General features: G+C 34.3%; 1 protein-coding gene across 11 annotated transcripts in view; it reads right to left on the bottom strand.

Moving 5' to 3' along the window:
* Positions 1-13918, bottom strand: part of LOC111054844 (pleckstrin homology domain-containing family G member 5) — a 322094-nt gene that overhangs the window by 202681 nt on the left and 105495 nt on the right. Inside the window, exon 1 of one of the 11 annotated variants that reach the window (XM_039424919.1) lies at positions 10996-11111. The exons of 9 other annotated variants lie outside the window; for them this stretch is intronic. The gene's annotated coding sequence lies outside the window, so the exon portion shown is untranslated. Of the gene's footprint in view, positions 1-10995; positions 11112-13918 lie in introns of those variants that run through there. One more of the 11 variants, XM_039424918.1, reaches the window with a different exon arrangement.

Below are 13918 nucleotides of genomic sequence, written 5' to 3' on the forward strand. Positions count from 1 at the left end.
AAACACTTTCAATGTTTAACAGATCTAATCAGAGAGATAAAACGGACAAAAGAAGGTGAGAAGAAAGAAGAGTTATTTCTCATTGTCTCAATTGTTCTGTGTACATAGAATGTGGTAAATTGTCCGATTCACAATTTACCAAGTAAAAAGTTCCACGTTCCATGGAAGGAATTTTGACAGATTCTCTTCCAGAATCCTGTTCCAGCTCCAACTTTCTGCCCCACAGTCGAAGTGTGGTAAATTGTCCGACCTGGTACAGTTCCAACAGGTTCCAACTATCTGAGCTCTCATTGGTCGATCATTGTAGTCTGCTTCCTTCTCTGCGCATGCGCTGATAGTTTGTTTACCATAGCATAGGATACATAACCAACAATATGATGTTTGATAACCATTCATTAAATGAATTTTTTCTCGATAGAAAATTTGAGAGTAATGGAATAAAAGAAATTCACACTTTTCTAGACGGTAGGTTTGTAAAACAGCCTTTCTTCATTCACGCAGCTATTATTCACGCACATTTTAGTGTAAATCAACTTTATATGTGCGCGCCAAAACCTTGAACCAACGATTTTGAAATGGCGTTCCATGGGAACATTTTGCACTAGTCACATGATGGAACAATTTACGATTGGAACTGGAACAATTTACTGTACACAGAACGTACACAATGTATTTCTCCTATAGTGAGGTCCATGTTATACTGGAAGTGTAGGAATATACAAGAACAGTGTTTTCGATTCCCCTGCCGTGCCACTGCCTTCTATAGAGGATAGCTGGTACTGGTATATCTGACGTAATATTAACTGTTCATTTACATTTCATTTATTAACATTACATCATATACATTAAAATAATGTATTTCACTTGTCAAGAAAATATATTTTTTGATCATTTAATGATAAATTCTTATGATTGAGATAAAATATTATGTTAATTAATTATATTTCTACATTTTTGAAGAACGATCTGGCAACTCAGCGGAGGTGGAGAAAATAGAGCTATCTGCTTTGTCGTATGACAAGCAATACCAATGTCAATCAAATATTGACATAATGCGGACATCACTATAGAATAATACAATATGACAGAAAAATTTTAAAATATCATTGAAGTGTCCCTCCGTTTTCAAATGTGTATTATGTTGTCAATATCTCAATCAATTTGATTTGAAAATCTGTCATCCTGTCAATCTCCTCCATTTTTTATGTAGAAACGATGGAATACTGAATGATTTAATATGGCGATATAATATGGAAAAAATGTATCCTAAATATGATTGAAGCCTGAATTCATCGAGATAATGTTGGGGAAAAGTTTGCCAATGGGGGCGACTCTAATGTGATGAGGACTTATTGACTTATGTGAGGAAATAGTCATCTTGCTAGGTTGTCACATTTGAATAATTGTTTTTAGTTTCATCAATGATTAGAAGATTAAATTCAATTAAAAAAAATCTGGTATGGTACACTCACACATCTTTCCTTGCTCATTGAACTATAAGCCTCATTATCAAACGAGAATAATTTAGGGGAATAACATAATGACGATTGACGGCAACATATTTGCAACTACGATCAGACTACTGTATATGTTATTCCTACTGTATATGTTATGTATATACAATTGTTTTCAGAGTACTTTTTCCTTTATGTAAATTGTGAAACTCGATGATTTTTTTGAAATTCGTCAAAACAGCTGTTCTACAGATGAAATATCTCGACTATAACTGTGTTCTTTTTATAAACTGCTCTACCTACCCACGGTATATGGAAGAAGAAAAAGTTAAATTTGGGTGAACACCACAAATATCGTTAATATTATCACAGATATAACCTTAGATCTGTTTACTTAGTCTATGATGATATGGATTCTATTTTGTCGTAGTGGAGAATAGAAAAGGAGCTCAAGTATTAAAACCCCGGATTCTATCTGAATAGAATACGGTTAAACAAAAACATGGAAGTGGCAATACGTTGGATAGTATATTTATCTTGATGGTACTAGAGAATAAGTTGATACCTTACTAGGGCTATTGTAAAAAATTTAAATTCTATTTTATTGTGGTGGAGGATAAAAACGGTGCTCGAGTATGAAAAACCCCTATTCTATTTGAATAAAATACAGTTGTTGAACAAAGAAAATTGGAATTGACGAGACGTTGGATAGTAATCTAAATTTTATCTTGCTGGGACTGGAGAATAGGCACGGAGCTCAAGAATGGAAAAACCGTTTTCTATCTGAATAAAATAAGGTCAAACAAAAAGTGGAAGTGACGAGACAAGAAATATCAGATGACAAGCTACAACGACTGAATTATAATTCACAAGAGCGTTCAACTCCACCATAATATTGTTACGTTCTCAAGAGGATGTCCTCATTAGTCAAAAACTCTCGTAATTAATCATCAACAGAAATGAGTTTATACTTTCTGCCTGACTCCCAAACAACTTTTTTAATTCAATTATGATGGGAAAATACTGTTCTACCCACTTTGGTGAAGAAGTGGAGTGGAAGTCGGGCCGAGACCATAAGTAAACAATTTGACGGAGGAGGAGAAAATGGAAGGAAGGGTACGAGATAAAAAGAGGTCGTGGTGTGGAGAGAATTAGTGAGAGCGTGTGAATGGAGAGAGAAAGTTCGATAAGAAAGATACGTTGGTGAGAGAAAGGAATGACAATGGAGCACCGATCAATCATCCCACTAACACAAGTTTTAGATCACATTTCTGACAAAAACGTCCGTCTGTCAGGTTTTCAGAGTTCACACAGAAAATGGAACTATGAAAACTTGACTTTACTTTAGCAACCAGGTGAAGAATGGGATGTTAGTATAGGGGAAAAAGTCCTGGACCTTGTAGAAAGTAATTAATATTGAAATTTCAAACATTTCCTTAATCACAGGAGAAGAATCACTGTGAGAAATAACGATGGAGAGCTAACGGATTTTACTGCGATAATAAATTATATGACTAGGACGTGTATAAAACGTTTGGAAGAACAGAATAGAATAACCTTTTTTTGGTGTTGTGGGGAAGTTCGGACAGTAATGTCCACTCAACCACTTAACCACGAAGATGAGATGAAACAGAAAACTGAATCTTAATTTGAGAAACATTTTTCTTGGCCAAACAGGTCTCTCAATCATAAAAAAACAATTGTTCTTACAACAAGAAGTTATATCAATAAGAATAAATTATTCCATTAGAAAAGACATCATTTAATATTATGTATGATGTCAGGATTCGACAACCTTAAAACAACATTGCGTCTATTTGACTACTTTTGTAATATCAACAAACAACAAGTAGTTCTGTGAACAGTAGACCTCACGCAGTATTCTCATCCACAAGTACCTGATTGATGCTATAGACCTTATGAAAATACAGCAATAGACTGGCTTCTCCACACATCTGTGTAATCACTTGTCAGCTGACATATGATGAATAATTACTCTATAGTCTGATTTTTACTTTCCTTGCCCTATTCCGAAAAAAATCAAGGTACCCCAATTTCTAAATTTCTATACGTTTCAAGGTCCCCTGAGTCCAAAAAAGTGGTTTTTGGGTATTGGTCTGTATGTGTGTGTGTGTGTGTGTGTGTGTGTGTGTGTGTGTGTGTGTGTGTGTTGTGTGTGTGTGTGTGTGGTGTGTGTGTGTGTGTGTGTATGAGTGTATGTGCGTCTGTGTACACGATATCTCATCTCCCAATTAACGGAATGACTTGAAATTTGGAACTTGAGGTCCTTACAATATAAGGATCCGACACGAACAATTTCAATCAAATGCAATTCAAGATGGCGGCTAAAATGGCGAAAATGTTGTCAAAAACAGGGTTTTTCGCGATTTTCTCGAAAACGGCTTTAACGATTTCGATTAAAGTTATACCCGAAATAGTCAACGATAAGCTCTATCAACTGCCACAAGTCCCATATCTGTAAAAATTTCATGAGCTCAGCCCCATCTATGCAAAGTTTGATTTTAGATTCTCAATTATCAGGCTTCAGATACAATTTGAACAAAAAAAATTGAGTGGAAAAGATTGAGCATGAGATTCTCTACAATTAATGTTCAGTAAAATTTTCACCTAAAATTCAAAATAAGCTCGAAATTGGAGAAAATGTAATTATCCAATTATTGCAAACTGTTGGCAACTGTTGATTCTATTAAATGATTCACTATGAAGAGATAGCAGACTTCGTGTGTCTGCAGCGTTATTGTCCTGTCACCAGCTGGCTCAAATCTTTAAATAGTAGACGTGAGATGCGCGGGAACACTAGCGTCAGGTGATCAATTTTCATAACGGCAAGGAAAGTTGTGTGAGTGCGCCACACCAGATTTTTACTCTTATATTGGCGTATGAAGGAGGCTCCTTTTTCCTTTTATATTATCCTTGAAATGCAAAATTTCCAAAAACCTTGTATATACGTCGACGCGCAATTAAAAAAGGAACATACCTGTCAAATTCCATGAAAATCTATTACCGCGTTTCGCCGTAAATGCGCAACATATAAACATTAAGAGAAATGCCAAACCGTCGACTTGAATCTTAGACCTCACTTCGCTCGGTCAACATAGTAAGGGTCATTTCACACCACGTATCTTAGCTTGAAACACGTCTTTTGAAAGACGTATGCGACGTATCTTCTAATTTTAATCAATTTACCGGGGTAGCCGATTTGAAATGGACAGATTAAACGGATTATGATTAACATCAGGAGATACGTCGGCTACATATTTGCAAATACGTATCTTGAGCTACTCTACGGTAGTGTGAACCTAAGATAACCTAATAACCTATAATAATCTAAAGATGGAGACGTTGACATTTGATTACCATTATACTGAAACCTTGTCCAGGGAATAATAGGAGTCCCTTATCGCATAGGAATTCGAACCAGTTTCTAATTAGAAAAACTTGCAAGTATTTAGAAGGATTGGAAAATAATATAGGGATAGAAATTGAAGGTACGCTCAAATGAAGTCAAGGTGCGTAGCTACAGACTTGGGCGTCACGAATACGTACAATTCACTTTTCCTCATGCTACGCTCATCTGTTTCTCACTGTTTATGTACAAATACAGATGAATTGATGAGAAGAGGAATGCGCGTGCTCGTGACACTAAAGTCCAGCTAAAGAAAGTGGACTTCAACTACATTTTGAAAACGTAATAAAGTCTCGATTTATTAGAAACTAGACTTCAACTACTGGTGTTACACTTTCCATTGTTGAGTACAATGGAACATGATGTTACATAACAATAAAGTCTGCTATATTATATTGGAACGTTTGATGTATAACAGGGGAAGAAATTGAGAAATAACTCGGAAATCAACTGGAAGGAACCCTCACAGCAAGCGGGAAAACTGAATAGGGGCAATTGCTTCGGAAAGTCTGCCATTCAGCGAGGTATCGATTCCCGCTGGCGGCAGGCATTCTCAATACGAATCAAATAAACCGTCACTAGCAACCCGCATGACAGGTTCGCACACGACCACAAAACCAACACACTCACACACACCCACCAGCCAGCTGAGAGTACTACAAGTTTCCAGTGGTCATGTCGAGTGGTGAGAGTACACACATTTTTAAAAGCAACCATGTAGTGAAAGCATCATGACGACCAAGTGATACAGCAATACATTTCCAATTCCATTCACAAAATTAGTAGCGTAGCCGGTTTGAAATGGGAGTTTAATCATAGAGAAACAATAGCGTAGGTAGATATCTCATGGTATAGGGCGTTCATGTCGCGTTTTTTACTGTTATCTCAAGCTGATAGTCCACGCAGTTCTTTCCTGTGAAACTTTATGACGCTCTCATATTGTGCCGTTCATACACTCTTACACGACCAAAACAGTAGAAATTGACAATAATCCACAGTAATCGGCTTGAGATAACAGTAAAAGTTGCGAAATAAACGCCCTATACCATGGGATATCTACTTATGCTATAGTTTCTCTATGGTTTAATCAACATTGAGATAATTGTTTTATAAAATACTTTTCCGGGTGAGTCTTCATCATCATAATTTTTACTTCAGGGTTTAGGTTTTTGTAATGTCATGTTTTGGTACCCAACTATTACCATTTCTCTTTTTCCTCTAATTAAGTAATTTGAACTTCTAGAAGAATTCTTTCAGATCATATCCTATTCAAATAGGATGCCACCTTAGTGGATAGGTCTTCATCCACTGAATTTACACTAATTTCAGATGAAATTTGTACTAATTATTTCACTCTAAGTTAGTATTTCCTCTAAGTTAGTAATTTGAACTTCTAGAAGAATTCTTCCAGATAATATCCTATTCAAAAAGGATGCCACCTTAGTGGATAGGTCTTCATCCACTAAATTTACACTAATTTCAGATGAAGTTTGTACTAATCATTTCACTTACACTTAACTTAGAAAATTTAATGCAACATAGTATGCGAATATATCTTGTTTGGTAGTCAATATCAGAGAAGGAAAAACATTATAGATAGTAATCAGAGATTCAATTTCAAGATGGTTCTACTTAGATACTCTTTCATATTCTCTGTCCACGAAATTTATAATTGATTGCGACTTACTGTAGAAAATCACAAGAATAAATTCAAGATTGGTAAATAAATTTGTAAAAATATATTTTAACTAGATACAGAGATTAAGGAGCAGAATATTTCTCAGTGCAGAAGTTGTTCTACTTCTGATGTGTGAGTGTGCTTTTTCTAGAGTTCAAGTCAATGTAGTTGTAATTGAATACCTTAATTCCTGAGAAGAGCTGGTAGAAGAAAACTATTTATTATGCAAGCAAATAATTCAAGAATAGGAGCCTAGAAAAGAATTTTTACCTGCCTATTACATGGGAAATCATAGTTGGCAAGGTATTTTCCTCCGCTTTCTTCCAGCACACATCATTTTAGCAATAATGTATTTTTATGTGTTAATATCATTGTTACTGTTATTGTTATTGTTTTGTGGTATATTGCCTTTACTCATTGTATTTTTGTGTGTTGTGAATAAATTGAAATTGGAATTAAATAAAAAAGGTAGTTCACTGGTTCGAGCCCGAATTGAACAAATACGCACCAAAGAGGATTTGGAATCATTCAACAACTTGAAGACAAGCAATGCCAAATTCTCAACTATATTGTCTCATGTTTGTTCAATCAGAATGAAAATCACCCACCAGTGATCGAAATTATTTAAATTCATAGCATTGAGTCCACGAAATGAATAATAGAAAACAGTGGGGAAATCAGTTTCAAGAGTACACAGAGATGAGGGATCAGGAATTTCTCAGTCGAGAACTTGTTCTACTTCCAATGAGTGCCTCTTCTGACGTTTGACTCGATGTATGTGGAATTACATTTGAGAATAGTTCAAGCTCCAACATTTACAATATTAGTTGACAGCATCAGATTAATATTGATAGATGACAAACATATGGATAGATGGATGAATAATATTGACATGTAGATGTAGACAATACACTAGGGAAGGTGAGAATAGCAGGTTTGCGGTAGTTTTAGTAGAACGATACCTCAGCTATTCCCAAACAAGCAAATAGTAGAAGAATGAAAGTCTTACTAAACAGTCATAAGCGATTGATCATTTGAAATTTCCAAAGATTGGTTGTTGCTATTGGTTGTTATTTGTTGAAGTTCTTTTCAGTTATCAGTAATAGATTGACACCTTGTAGGACGGGACTCTGCAGATCATTGAAATTGATTGAAAATAAATTAATAGATCATACTATTCTTCCATTACTCATCTGAGAGATGAAAAACAATCAGAAACAATACTTGGGGAATGATTATCCATTCTGAGATTCGGAAAATTGTTAAGGAAAAAGAAATCAATTTCTATACAGTATTACTGTACTTCCAATACGCGCGCCCGCCCGAATTTAACAGTATAGGCAACCTGCAATACCGCAGTGCGGTTGGGTAGCCCGCACGGATCCTTCCAGCCAATATAAACGAAAGAGAAAAGTTGAAGATTACGTTGGGGACAGCTCTGTTTATCTATCAGTGCTCCGCTCTTTCATTTGAATCTGAACAAATGTGGCACAGCTTCCATGAAAAACTCCCAACGGCCAAAGTAAACAACAAAACGCTCAGCGGAATATTACAGGATTTATCAGTTCTTTCTATAGCGAAAAACATTATTATTCACTGGGAAAAATGGGAGAACACAAAATTTGACATAGGCTATTACAGGCCCTGAACTTATCATATTAATTGAAATTTTTTTGCCATAACCAAATGGAAAGTTTTTTTGTTTTAGAATTTATACTTCTTTCCAACACCAAAACATCCAATTTATATTAATGAATATCCATATCTGTTTCAATGTGGAAATTAGTGAAGAATTGAAAAGTCTCACATAATCTTTATTTGGACAATAATTTATTTTATGAAATTGGGATAAAAAGAAGTTTTGGAATGTAGTATGTTTCTTTGTCCTTAAGTTGATTATTATTATTATTATTCTATTTTTGTTGTGTGAAGCCACAAATTCTGAGCGGTGCTCAAGTGGCATACAACATGTCATTTTTAGAATGGAGTCACATGAATGCTCTAAAACACTCCTCAATGGTATAAGGGCAAGCCTCTACCAGTGTCCTAATTATCTTTGGAACGAATAACCTATAGCTGCTACACAGCCTTATATCCTCAGGAATGCAATTAAAACACTTGAGTCCTGAATAGTACGGTCCCTTTTCGAGAAGAGTCAGTCTATGGATAGGGAACTGGAATAATCCTGTATTTTTACCTCGTGTTTCATAAGTATGACAAATTCGGTTAGCATTAAAAATATTTTTGTTTTTGAACACAAAAGAAACAACTTCAAGGAAGTATATCGCTGGAACTGTAAGTAGTCGGAGTGCCTTGAATATGGTCTTACAGGAGAAAGATGGACCCACTCCCCCCAAAATCCGAAGTGCTTTTTTCTGCATTTTTAAGTTTGTGTTCAAATGAATTCTTCCAGCCCCCCAAAACAAAATACTAAATCTAATGAGTGAAAGAAAATACCCATGATAAACCTTTAGAGCTGTCTTGAGATTTGAATTCGACTTAACAGTCCTCAGAGCAAAGAGAGCATGGTAAAGCCTTTTCTGGAGTTTCTCTATGTGACCATCCCACTTCAAGTTTGCCTGCAATTCAATCCCCAGAAACTTTGTCTTATCAGTAGCAGGACACTACTACTTTGTGAATGATAAATATATAGTTATATTACTGGAATTATCACTGTTATTTAGGTTACTGAACTGTATTCAAGTCTTCGTCAAGATTAATGTTCAAGAATGAATCTTCCAATCCATTAACAATTATTACCAAATTTTTGGAAACTGTAATGATGCAATAATCGATGAATAAAGTACAGTATGGGCGACTGTTATTCAATCAATGTAACATGTATTTTAATTAACAGAAATAGAAGGTTTTGTTATCTCTAGCTCGATAGAAACTAACCAATCAGCTTTTTTTGGGTGTAAAAGTCGCTAACAAAACACTCTTCCACACTGCGTGGATAAAGCCTTTCTCCATTTTCCATCAAAGTGAAAGATATAAACTTTTTCATTAGCAGTGCTCTCTCCGATTCCGATGGCTTTCTTTTGATCCGTAATGGGAACGCGATATTTCCATGATTTTCACAACATTCCAGATTCGAAGCATACCTATGAAATATTTTTTCAGAACATAATATATTATTCTTGAAAACCATTCATCAAATATCAAACGGAAATTGACTTTTTATATGCTTTTAATAGAAAAAATTGGATATAGGATACGTTCGCTATGAATACATTGAGTATAAATCTCCATTCCAAAGTATTAGAATTTTGGTTCAAAAAATTATCGAGAAACAGCATAAGCTTCAAATTAGCTTTTAAATTGCCAAGTCCAATTCTAGAATATACTCTTAGCTTATCAAGCAAGAAATCCTAATAAAAAGGGACTCGCTATCTTGGATTCCTACAATGTTGCTATTATGAATTGAGATTCTAGCTTTCAAAAATTGTCCATCAAAATAGAATAACCTTCTACATCTCAACTAAGATATAAATTCCCTATAATAACCAGCTTCGTGATACTGTATTGTCTTTTAACTTGGAATAGCTTGACTAATTCTTAACTTAACTAATAACTTGGAATAAATATTCTCATACCGTACAATATCATTTTCAAACCTACTAATCCACTGGATTTAATGATTTCCATCGACGAGCGAGTTCAGTTTTCGAAAAAATAAATCGGTGAATTTAACTGTGTAGAAGTAAACCTAGTATATAATAGTAGCATCACTTAATTTAAGGAAAACAAAACAAAAATTCAAATGTGACGTTACGCTACATGTGAGAACTATTTAGCAGCAACCGAGAATGGTTTCAAGATACCCATTTCTTAACTCATGGATCCCGAAAAATCTATGATAAAACTCCATTCAAGAATAAAAAATAACGAAACACAAGGGAATACAGTCAAGTGTCCTATCTCAACATAAATTATAATTCAAACCTTCCTGGAGGCTAGTTTATCATCATTTTAGACAGCATTTCAAGTCAGTCTGAACTAAATTAATATCTTCCTAAATATCATCAAATGATAATTTTCAATGATTTTGAATGAATCTTGAGTTAATTTTAATATAATACACGTATCAAACGTAATTTTATACAATGTGTTTTGGGAATAAATGATTTCAAAGTTGGAGTATGTTGTGAGTAATAGAAATATATGACAAAAAGGGTAATTTCATTTTTAATTTTGATGTCACTACAGTCCTAAACAAGAAAGTGAACATTAAAGTGAGGAAAATAATGTCCACTGAAGCTAGATTCGGTGTTGGTGATCACACCTAGATTTATCACATCTGGATTACACTGAAAATTATAAAATTACTGAATGAAAAATTATTTTCTATTAAATAATTTACTATTAGTTAATATAATAATTATGAAAATAATAGATAATTTGAGAAATTGTTATATACTGATGAGTGAATTTACAGGTATCTTCAGTGATCCCTAAAAATATGGATAATTAATAAAGTAGATTGGAAAGAGTATCGAGTTGTTCGTGATGACACAAGACACGCACGCACGCAACAGGACACACCTGTCCGCTCGCCACCTGGATCGCAACTGACGGCAGAACCGCGGCTCACTCGAGTTTCCCGCTGCGCGACAAAATTTCCCTCTACCCGACAGGAATTATCTGCTGTCATCTGTGCGCCTACCCCTACAGCATCACCCATCCACCTCTGCAACCCCCAAAAAATATCCCACGCCAAATCAATGTGGTTTGCAGCTAATGAATCATCTTCTCGTTCCTAACTCACTTAGTAGTGATACTACTAAGTATATTAGGTGCAATGATCCAGAATTCGGAATTGGATTTTCCATTAAGAATCCTTTAAACTTCCTATCTTTACAAACCAGTAAGCCCAATTTCAAAAGTGGTTTACAACCGATGAATCATATCCTCGTTCCTAATTCACTGAAATGGTCCTACTATGAACTATCATAAAGGAAGTAAATATTACTCACTTATTTAATCTGTGGTACCATGTTCCGGACTTTGAAATTAGTTTTTCAATCATTAATCTTTCATACTTACTATATTTACAAACCAGTAGGCCCCAATTTCTAAAGTGGTCATTTAACAAATTCATAGTATATGATCCTACTAAGTATATTATTTGCAATGTTCCAGACTTTGAAATTGAATTTTCCATAATGAGTTCTTCAAAATTTATATATTCACAAACCAGAGCCCGTGGTCTTTGAACAAATTCATAGTATTGTACTATGTTCCAGACTTTGAAATTAGATTTTCCATGACTTTCAAACTCACTATCTTCACAAACCAGTAGGCCCAATTTCAAAAGTGGTCTTCATACAAATTCATAGTATATGTACTATGTTCCAGACTTTGAAATTAGTTTTTCAATGAAGAATCTCTCATACTTAATATTAGAAGCCAGTAGGCCCCAATTTCTAAAGTGGTCATTTAACAAATTCATAGTATATGTACTATGTTCCTGACTTTGAATTTAGTTTTTCAATGATGAATCTCTCATACTTAATGTTAGAAGCCAGCAGACCCCAATTTCTAAAGTGGTCATTTAACAAATTCATAGTATATGTACTATGTTCCAGACTTTGAAATTGAATTATTTTCCATAATGAATTCTTCAAAATTTATATATTCACAAACCAGAGCCCGTGGTCTTTGAACAAATTCATAGTATTGTACTATGTTCCAGACTTTGAAATTAGATTTTCCATGACTTTCAAACTCACTATCTTCACAAACCAGTAGGCCCAATTTCAAAAGTGTTCTTCATACAAATTCATAGTATATGTGCTATGTTCCAGACTATGATATTAGGTTTTCCATAATGAATCCTTCAAACTCACTATCTTCACAAATCATTAGGCCCAATTTCATAAGTAGTCTTTGACAAATTTGGCATGCATCATCTTGCCAAAAAAGCACTGTTTGAGTTGAATAGGTTGCCATGACTTGATGATTAATAACTTTCACATTAACGAATCCAATAAAATTGAGTGGAATATGTGAACAGAGATACAGAATCCAATATTGAGTTAAATATTATGACATTATGATGTTTTGAACTTGACCTGTTCGTCCTCAGCGGTTTGAAAATGGTCATGTTGGATTGGACCAACTTTTTTGTAAAACGCGATTGGTCGCTGAACAGTCTGAGAATATAGTATTGCTCTAATACTAATAGATGCCCTTTCGTTTTACCTCTCTGTTTTGTCTTCCGTGAAACTGAGAGATGGTTTATAATTATTTTTTGATAGAATATGTGGATTTGAATTGTATTATGAAAATGAATGTGAATGAATACATGTAATGTTGATGTGTGATGAATGAAGATATGGAGAAAAGATGAATTCCAATAGTCCGAACTAAATTTGCTCCTCATTCGCTGAACTAAATTATTGATTCCCGGAAATGTTACTCACTCAACATTCATTAAATATGTTCAGTGATAAATGAATTCATAAGAAAATATATTAACATATGAATATGAGTGTCAATGAATAAATGAAATGTAGATGTGTATTGTATGTGAATATGAAGAAAATGGAATTTTCAATTATTGTCCAAACTAATTTATAAATATGCTCCTCAATTGCTTAACTGGAATACTTATCCAATTCCCTAAATATTTCACTTATCCAACATTCATCAAATAATTAATATAAAATAAATGAATAAAAAGAATAAATAAATATGTTCAGTGATATGAATTCATGTTGTACTAATTGAGTTTGTTATTTGAATTTTCCCCTTTGGAAAGCCATGGATGAAAGCCACCAGATCTAGGCTGCAGACCGCTCATATCTCATTTTTTCAGCCAGGCTCAAAATCGTTATGGATCTATCGAAAGTCGCCTCTTTCACTCTTAGTCCCCAAGGAAAGTGCATTGAATATACTTTTGCTATAAAGCTTGAACCTGACTCGTAAAATTTGGTCCTAAGGGTAGGTTTTGTGATCCAAGTCACAGCTTTTACTCTTTCCTTCATGTTATACGTGAGATCTCCAACTTTCATGCAGGTGTCTTTTGTTTCAAATAGCAGTCGGCAGGGAATATGGATAGTAAAAACAGGCATAACACTACCGAAAGATTTCTTATATTTGAACGCATTTCAAAAACAAAAATTTATAGTTTACATGTTTATTTTGGACTAAAATTTTATAAAAATTGTACACATGAAATTCTAACCTTATCTTGGTCACCTATAAATTTGGAAGAAAAATAGCACAAGCACCTTATTATTTTATTTACCAATGTTATTACATTAGTGTCATTTGCATTGTCATTATCACAAGGACTACTACCTTATTATTTTATCTACCAATGTTATTACATTAGTGTCATTCTCATAGTAAATA

This window comes from Nilaparvata lugens, chromosome 3, assembly GCF_014356525.2.
Source record: "Nilaparvata lugens isolate BPH chromosome 3, ASM1435652v1, whole genome shotgun sequence".
NCBI lineage: Eukaryota > Metazoa > Arthropoda > Insecta > Hemiptera > Delphacidae > Nilaparvata > Nilaparvata lugens.